A 9,260-nucleotide genomic window follows, 5' to 3' on the forward strand; every position below is an offset into this window, starting at 1 on the left:
GTCTCTCGCGTTGATGTTACTCTCCCTCTCTTTCTCCTCCCCTTCTCTCTATAAAATCAATGGGTATATCTTCCAGTGAGGACTGGGAGGTGGCGGGGAGAGAAAGAAAAGAAATGAAAGTATATGTTTCACAATCATTAGATCATAATGTTAATACAAAGACAAGAATATCAGCTCTCTGAAATTTCAGAGCGCAGCCAGGTGTCCTACATTCATTTTCTCAAACTCAAAATCTATGAATGAGCAAACATTTCTACATACAAGAAAAATGTTGAACTTTCACCCAGTTAGTTTTCCAACAGGGAGGACTCCTCTATGCAATTGATTAGGACAAGAACCTGCGCTATCCCGTTTTGATAAATGGACACGTGACAATATCCTTTCAACTTTTATGATAATGTTTGTGCACCAAAATTTATTTAATATGGTTCCTCAGTGCACAAAAAGTAGGTATGCATACCAACAATTAGATGAAAATAGATAATTTAACAATGAAAAGACATTGGATTTACTATTTTAATGAATACTTATAAAAATAAAATGTATTTGAAATTATGGAGCAAAGCGGGCTGCCCTCTATCTTCAAGAAGTGTAAAGTGTCAAAATTTCTCTCTCTCTCTATCTCCCCCTCTTTTTTTTTTTTATGTGTGAGAAAGCTCCAGGGTTTGGAAGACACAGAAGTGGACCCCCCAAACATGGGAGAATGCTTTCAGCAATTGCTCTCCTGCCTTATCAATGGTCAGGACACTGGCAGCCCACAATCACTTTCAAATGCAGGGGGCAAAATTTTCAAAACATTCTTTGTGTTGTGCTTTGATGGTCCATGCATACACATACACACACAAAAGAACTTGAAGTAATGATGAGCTAGAAACTGTCAGAGAAATTTCTAGAATCTTGATTCAGTTTTTACATGGAAGGTTTGTTTCAGGTAGATGCAAGAAGGTTTATGAACATATGTTGTATTAAGGGGACTTTACCCATTTCACATACATAGATCTTTAAGCAGAGACAGCATGGAATCAAAATTTGGGTTTACTATGCTAAAATTCTTATGCTTGAAAATTATTTGTAAAATGACTTTAGTTATAAACAAGTTATTTTAAGTTATAAAATAAAAAGTAAAAGGGTCCTCTGTGACAAGAAGAAAAATGGTGATGACTATTTCAGGGTTCTCCAGAGAGACAATAGGAGATTATATATATATACACACACACATATATATACACACACACACACATACACACACACACACACACACACACATATATAAATGTATATAAAGATATTTATTGTAAGGAGTTGGCTCATGTGATTATGGAGGCTAAGAAACCTGAGATCTGCAGTTGACAAACTGAGACCGAGGAGAGCCAGTAGACAATTCCCATCCGTGTATGAAGGCCAGAGAAGCAGAGGAGCTGATGGTGCAAGTTCCAGTCTAAGTCTGAAGACAGGAGAAGACCACAGTGTCCCATCATGAGGTCAGTCAGGCAGATATAGCAAGTTCTCCCTGACTCTGCTTTTTGTTCTGTTCAGGCCTCCTGCTGATTGGATGAGACCTGCCCACATTGGAGAGGGCAATGTGTAGCCTGACTCAGTCTACCAATTAAAATGTTAATCCCATCCAGAAACACCCTCACACACAGTCAGAATAATGTTTAACCAAACATCTAGATGCCCCATGGCCCAGGCAAATTTTATTTTTACTCGAAGAAAATAACATTACATAAAATTCAGGTGTATAATGTTATAACTTAATATCTGTCTACTCTATTGTGTACTAACCACCAAAAGTCTAATGTCCATCCATTACCATATATTTGAACCATTTTATCCACTTTGCTTTCCCCTCACCACTTTCCCCTCTGGTATTGTCTGTATGTATGCATTTGTTTTTTGTTTTGGTTTGTTAATTTGTTTGTTAATTTTTGTTTTATATTCCACATGTGAGTGAAACCATATGGTTTTATCCTTTTCCATTTGACTTATTTCACTTAGCATAATATCCTTAAGCTTCACCCATGTCATCCCAAATGGGAATATTTCCTTTTTTTATGGCTGAGTATTATTCTGTTGTATATATGTGCCACACCTTCTTTATCCATTCATCTATCATTGGACCCAGAGGCCATTCAAGTTGATGCATGAAACTAAGATTCTCACTAAGTGATCATGGCATTTGGAGAAGGGTACCCCAGGGCCCTTACAGTGCTTTTAGGATATAATTCTCCTGCAGTCACATGCACTAGAGCAGAAAGCATGGAGAACATCCATTAGAAGGGACTGCCAACACCAAAAGGTTCATTTAAATGTGGTGTCTCATTGGGATGCATTGTCTATCTGACAACCTACAAGTGAGTACAGTTTGGGGCATTTGGTCAAGGTGCAATGGAACTCACTTCACATAGAACAGGACATAAATGAGAGTGTAAATGTGGCCAATATGAGAGCAATTCAATTATTAGAACAAAGCCCAGTCCCAAATGGGTACTAATAAATGTTCATTAAGGAAGAGCGGCAAAATGGAAAGAAGGAAGAAAGTAGTTGGGGAGGCTGGAAGGAAGGGAAAGAGAGAGACAGGCAGGGAAGGGAAGGGAAGAAGAAAAGGCAGGCAGGCCATGGACCAGGTGAACTGGTGTTTTAGTTCCCTTGAATTCTGGGTCAGAAAAATGTAAAATTATTCAAGAATTACCTAGTAGGTATCAGATTTTAACAGTCATTCTTGCAAGGGAGCTCTAAGGTATACACTGGGACTAAAGATATAAATGAGTGGATGGTGGACCCATCAAGGCCATGAGGGAAATGAGGACATTTGGTCTATCTCTATCTTGAAGGGTAAAGTCTGGAGGAACAACTATGCATTACATCCTGTGTCCTTTGCTTGCCCTCTCAGGGTATTGGTGGTCCAAGTGGCCAGGTCCCATGACTTCAGAATGTTCATGGAATCTTGGTATTCCTGGGTCACCAGGGACTTCATAGCTCTCCTCTGTTGTCTGTACTGGGATGTGACCAGTAAGGACAGCTAGAACCATATACTCTTCACCTCTCCTCTGGTGACCTCTGGTGTCTTTTAAAACAGCTCTAGGACCTGGTTCCCAAACCCTGGGCTGAAGATGGCCCCTCTTATGGTCTCTCTCCCATGCTCCCATCCAGCCCTCGTGTCCTGTGGCTCCAGGCACCACTTTCCCCTTGTGTCCTTCCACAAGGTTAGGCTCAGTATTTGCTCAACCCCTTTTGACTTTCTCTAACTTTCCCTCTGCAAAGAATTTCTTCCACCTGTCAATTCTTACTTTTATTTTGATGGTTTTGGTTGCTAATATCACCTGTTTGTTTTTTTTTCCCTAAGAGGCAAGACATTAAAGAGACACAGCCTCATGCACCACTTCAGGGTATCTCAACTATAGTTTTCAATTCTAAGACCTTGGTTGCTGGAGCTGTCTGAATGGTTCAGCAGAGTGGGGATGAGCTGACTACTCCTGTGGTTAGGTCAGGGGCCAGAACAGCTGCTCGGAGCTCCAAGGAGGCCACTGCCATGGCATGTCTGGATTAGGAGGGACTATTGACACTCAAGGCCAGAGCTGTGACACTCAATGAGCCCCTCTCCAGTGTGGGCCCTTCCCTAGACACTGGGGGGGTATCCTCTCAGTGTGTGCCCATATTCACATGTTTTTAATAAAATGTCCAAAATTAGCACACCTTTGTGGGTTTTTTTTCTAGAGGAGAGGTCCACAAATGGCTGAAACTTTAGGCCTCACTAGCTGGACCTGCCCCTGGTCAGGAAGGTTGATCCTAGGTGGGGAGCAAGTTCAGCAGATTCATCCCTTTCTCCCTACCAGCCCTCCTCCTTGCTTCAGCCTCTGTACCCAGGGCATGGACGTATTCCTAACACTTGTGCTAGATGTGCTTCTTGTTGTATTCACAGGGTGGGCAAGCACTACAAATTTGTCTGGAGGAGGAATTCATATCACAGGAATTATGCAAGTCCCTAGGAAGGGGCTTCAGCCCTGGCAGGCAGAGGCAGGGAGCAGTTTGGACAACATTAGGTAGGTGGGACCAATGACCTTTCTCCATCTGATTTCATTCTGCTTTGCATCGGAATGGGAGAATGGAGGTGTCCAGAAAGCCCACTTTGCTTTTTCAAAGTAATGAAATTCTATTTGGGCCTTCACAATTCAAAGGAGAGTAAATAGATCTTTGATGAAAGCTTATGGACTGGAAAAACAAAGTTCTTTAAACCTTAGTGCCCTGACACCCCTTCTCTCTTTCTCTCCCATTCTGTTTACTGCAAATAAACATTTTTTTTTAATAAAAAAAGAAAGGCTGCATATATAACAAATACTTGTACATCAAAATATTTTGATTATAGAAACATGGATTTGCAAAAAATAAAAATAAAAGAGTAAAGAAAACCCAGGTAAATATTTAAAAGCTTAATTCAATGGCTGATCCCTATAAATGTTATTGTCTCACATTTTCTACTTGTAAAGATACAATTCATTTTCTTGATTGCCACAGTCTGGTTTAAATGTGTATTGCACATTTAATTCTCATGTCCAAGGCAATGTGTGGGGTGAACAGTGTGCCGCCCAAATCTATGCCCACTTGGAACTTCTGGATGTGAAGTTCTTATTTAGAAATAGGTTATCTGCAGATGTAATTAGTTAGGATGAGCTCATAGTGGGAAAGGTGGGCCTCAAACCCAATGACTGGTGTCCTTGTAAAAAGGTCGTGTGAAGACATGAACACACAGCAGGAACATGACAACCACGTGAAGACAGACAGAGGCAGAAATTAGAATGGTGTAGCTATAAGTCAAGGAACACGGCACCAACCAGAATCACGAAGGGCCAGGGAGGACCTTTCTCCAGAGCTTTTAGAGGGAGTGTGCCCCTGTCCATACCTTGATGTTGGATTTTGGCCTCCAGACTGAGAGAGAATAAATGTCTATTATTTTAAGCAGCCTGGTCTGTTGTCATTTGTTACTGCAACCCCAGGGAACTGACCTAATGCTCAAGGTCAGCCACACAGCAGCTGGCTCCTTGGCAGAGAAACACTGAGGAAGGCCCAGCTGAAAACCACAAAGAACAGACACTGTCTGTTTCACAGACCCCAGTGAACAGGGCTATGGGGAGAGTGGCTGGCTGATTAGGACACTTAGAATGGAACGTGCAGACTCGCAGCTACTGAGGAGACAACCTTAGTTTGGAGTGCTTAGCTGGAAGAGAGCAGAGAAGACCAACTAGGACTGGAGCACTCATTGGGGCTCTCATGAGCCTTCTGAGTTGTGGGAAGCGAGGCCCCCGGGTATGAGCACAGGCATCAGACTCCACACAACAGCAGGCAGAACTTTGGTGCCCACTGCAGAAGGAGGACAGCAGAGACCCATCCCATCATGACACTGTTGGGAAGATTCAATGAGGTAAGACCCCAAAGGGTAGCCCATGAGTAGCTGCCATGGTCATTTATACAGATTCTAAAGGCAGAGGAACATAGAGTACAGACAGCTGAGCCAGACTTGAGGCTGATGGGTTGTTTGCTCCGCAATGCCACATTCATGTGCAAGTTCAACTACCAGACTCAGGGTCTTGAAAAAAGAGAATGTTTCTTTAGACAAGACTGATTAGATTATCTTTTTTTTTTTTTTTTCTTTTTAAGACTTAAGTCAGAGGGAGGATTGACATTGCATCTTTCTCTTTGCAGCTTCCCCCAGGGTTGTAATTTACTTAATATTCTTAGTACTGACCTGAAATAGCTGGAGGGAATGATTTAGTAGGCCAGGCCCCAACTTTGCACGTGAAGAGCAGGCTCCCAGGAGCAGCAGGGAAGATCCTGAGGGTCACAGCCATTTCTTGTAGAGGAAAATCCAGGTTCAGATTGTGGAGCTTTTGCACAGGAGGTCCCTGCAGACAGCAGCCCAAGAGCCCCTAAAGATCAGGGAGAAAGGAATGCCTGGCTCTGAGCTGTGAAGCTGCCAAAGGTCACAAAGACTGCAGAATGTTCCGGGAAGAGTCTGGGGATATTCTAGGCAAAAATGTCAGCATTTTATGGAGGATTTATTTTGCCTAACATATGTAAGAAACCAGGTATCTAAAATATTAAGTCTTAGCAACAAACACACTAATTTTCCTTCCTTGGGCAGCCTCCTCAGCCTTAACCACGATGGTAGACACACACCACCTGTTTCCTAGTTTAACTTAGTTCATCTCACCAGGCCAGGGGTATTGGCCAGATGATATTCCAAGGTGGTGTCATGACCATTACAAGAATTCTTTCATTACTTAAGTTCAGAATCAGAAGCAATGACGAATAGGTTAGTTAGGCTTTCTGTGGATTTTACTATATGCAGCTCTTATGCTCGAAGTTTCCTAATTAGACTCCTGGCTAATCAAGTCAATTAATGATTGCTTGTGTTATGATGGAGTCTTTTTGTAGGACAAGTTAATCTTTTTTCTCCTATTAAAAATAAATATTATGCAGACCCCCTTTTTATAAGTAGATTTAAAAAGTATTTTATTAAACTTGCAAATAATATTGCATTATTTTTAAAATAAGTGATGATGAGTGGTGCTAGACTGGAAAGCTTTGATCAGAAGAGGAGTCACTTCTACTAGGAGGGAGTTAGATTTAGTTAGGAGGACAAGAGCACATGAAGTTAATGCATTTGGGAAAGTCAATGAATTATAAGTCATGAAGAACTGGTAGAGAAACAGATGAAACAGGGACAGGGACCTGTGACCTGGAGGATTGGGGGGTCCCAAGATTTGTTGCCTCCTCTCCCTATGATGGACACTGTCAGGAGAAAGGACACTTGCCAACAGATCAAAGGAAGTAGACACACAGCAATGTTGCCTCCTCTGCACACAGGAGTGTCCTGGGAGCTTGTGTTCTGGCTGCCCTACATCAGGCCTTCATTAAAGTGAGTGTAAATCTTTCTCCAATGATGGATGAGTACCCTGTTTAACTGCTGGGAGGTGGGGCTCATGGGAAAACACACTAATTTAACTGTGATTCCAGCAGCTTGTATTCCTTGTCACCTTCTCTAAAAGGGGGAATCAACTCAGCCAGGAAATCTGACTTATGACATATTCTACCCCTTACTCTGACTTTGGTCAAATTACCTAGCATTTACAATCAGATTGCATAATTTTTACTGCTCTTTAAATACACTATCAGGGTACAGTGTATTTTTGCTGATCTTGCCTTTATTTAAAATTGTAATTTTTTTCATCATGGATGTTTTTGTAGTAATTTTAACTTTTTAAAAATATTGCACTAACATATCAATTACCTTGATGGCTGAGATTGTTAGCACCTCCTTAAATATGCGTGAGATGCATGGAACTGAAAGGGGGTCGTATGCTGGCATGGCTCAGGGCCCATCAGGCTATGGCTAATGCCAGGGCTCGGGCTGACTCATGATGACGCTGAGTCACATGTTGCATGTCCACAGTGTCTGCCATCTTCCAGCTGAAGTTCACAGCCTGTGCAGCCATATGCTATTCCATATGATGGAGCTATAAGTGTTTTTAGCAGGATTTCCTAAGCTTTTATTTAGACAATATAAAGCAAGAGGCTATACGATTGAGCAATAAAATGACAAAGTATAATATTAAAATTAGTGTGTCTTCTAGTAAGCTGGACTTCCCAGCACTCAGACAGGGTGATCATACCTTGTTGGAGAAGGTTTTGCACTTACCTTCCATGCAGAACCTGGTGCTGTACTGTAAAAACAGAAGCATGGCTTAATTCTCCTGCCCTCTTACTTCTAGATTTCAGTTCTTTATCCTTCATCATGGTTGTGAACCTGCTCATATTTTGTGCTTTCATGAGAGCCACACACAGGAACATGAAGAAAGAGAACGGAAGAGAAATGGAAGAAAAGAATGGAGGAAAGTCGGGCAGGGGAAGGTCTCACAAACTAGTTTCCAACCAGTAGTTTCTAAAAGATCCCAAAAAGAGCTACTGAGGAAGAGACAGAACACAACTCTCCAGGGGTACTTTCCCCTGAACTTGAAGTTCTATAAACAATTAGTAAGTGATAATTTACAGTCTATATTATTGTTTTTGTTTCTTATTCTAGATCCATTCTTGATAGTTTCTTCTCAAGATAACAACACAGGCAAGTTCACATTGGTAGCAACCTTTAAGATCCACTGTCCCTGAGGAGTACATTCTTAAAAGACATCCCTAAACTTGAATCCTCATAGAGAATTCACAGACAAACAGCTGGATGAATAGACCTGTAGCCAAGATTGTATAACCTTGTTTTAAAATAGAATCACAACCATTTAAAAATATTTACTTAAAAGTTATGAATAAAATGGGTAACTAGAAGAAGCATAGCACAGAGGATATTAGAAGAGTTAAATGGAGGAGAATGGACAATATCTGTTCTGCAAACTAGCCTGAGACTAGGCTTTCCTTCCTCCTCCTTCTTATAATGAAAGAGCTAAAGAGAAATAAGATTTTTCCTCAAAATTCTGGGACAAGCAGACAGTTGTTAGTGGTATATAAGTGAAAAGGAGACAAAAATTTGATTCATGAAGCTTCATCCTGGTCATATTTTCTTAGAGAATATATTTAAATTATGAAAGTTAAATGTGTGTGTTTATATATCTGATCATAGCAATTCTAGGCCAGTGAGTTGTTCCATTTTTTTCTCATCTTTAGAAAATTTTTTAAAAAAGTAAAAAGATCAATTTAATTTACTACTTTCTCACAAAATCCACAAAGTCTTTTTATGTTGTAATATAAGATTTTATTGACCTTTTTTCAGTAGAGCAGATGTTGTAATCTGTTCATACTTGTAGAAATATCACTTTATTGCCTCAAGTATTTCTATATTTACTAAAGCATCATCAGTTGTTAGTCAAATGATTGGCATCCTATTCACTACAGATCGTCAAATAATCAGAGTGAAGAGAAACAGTTATAATAAAAAGGAGGTTTTGTAATAGTGTCTGCAAGTCTAATTTAATGAAAAAGTCATGGTGCTTATAAGAAAGAAGTCAGTACAATGACACAGAAGGACTTACCTACATGGCCTAATGAGAAGCTATGTTTATAGGAGAAGTCAGGAAGGTGAGAGGTGCTTCACATTTAGGTGAGAACGTGCCCATAGCAACTAGTTTTCTAATAATAGAAAATATATTAACTCTATTTATGGATGATACTATTGTACATCCAGAAAAAACAAAACTAGTCAAAATTACTAGAATGTATACTAAAATTTGGTAAGGTGGCTGGATATGAGCTAAATA

General features: G+C 40.4%; 1 non-coding gene across 1 annotated transcript; it reads right to left on the minus strand.

Moving 5' to 3' along the window:
* Positions 1-646: 646 nt before the first annotated feature.
* On the minus strand, positions 647-779 carry LOC129074780 (small nucleolar RNA SNORA71). The gene has a single exon (XR_008529584.1). It is a non-coding gene; the product is annotated as a small nucleolar RNA SNORA71 (small nucleolar RNA).
* Positions 780-9,260: the final 8,481 nt, after the last annotated feature.

Source organism: Pteronotus mesoamericanus, unplaced genomic scaffold (assembly GCF_021234165.1).
Source record: "Pteronotus mesoamericanus isolate MK-2021 breed Mesoamerican mustached bat unplaced genomic scaffold, CSHL_Meso_final contig_50, whole genome shotgun sequence".
Taxonomy (NCBI): Eukaryota; Metazoa; Chordata; class Mammalia; order Chiroptera; family Mormoopidae; genus Pteronotus; species Pteronotus mesoamericanus.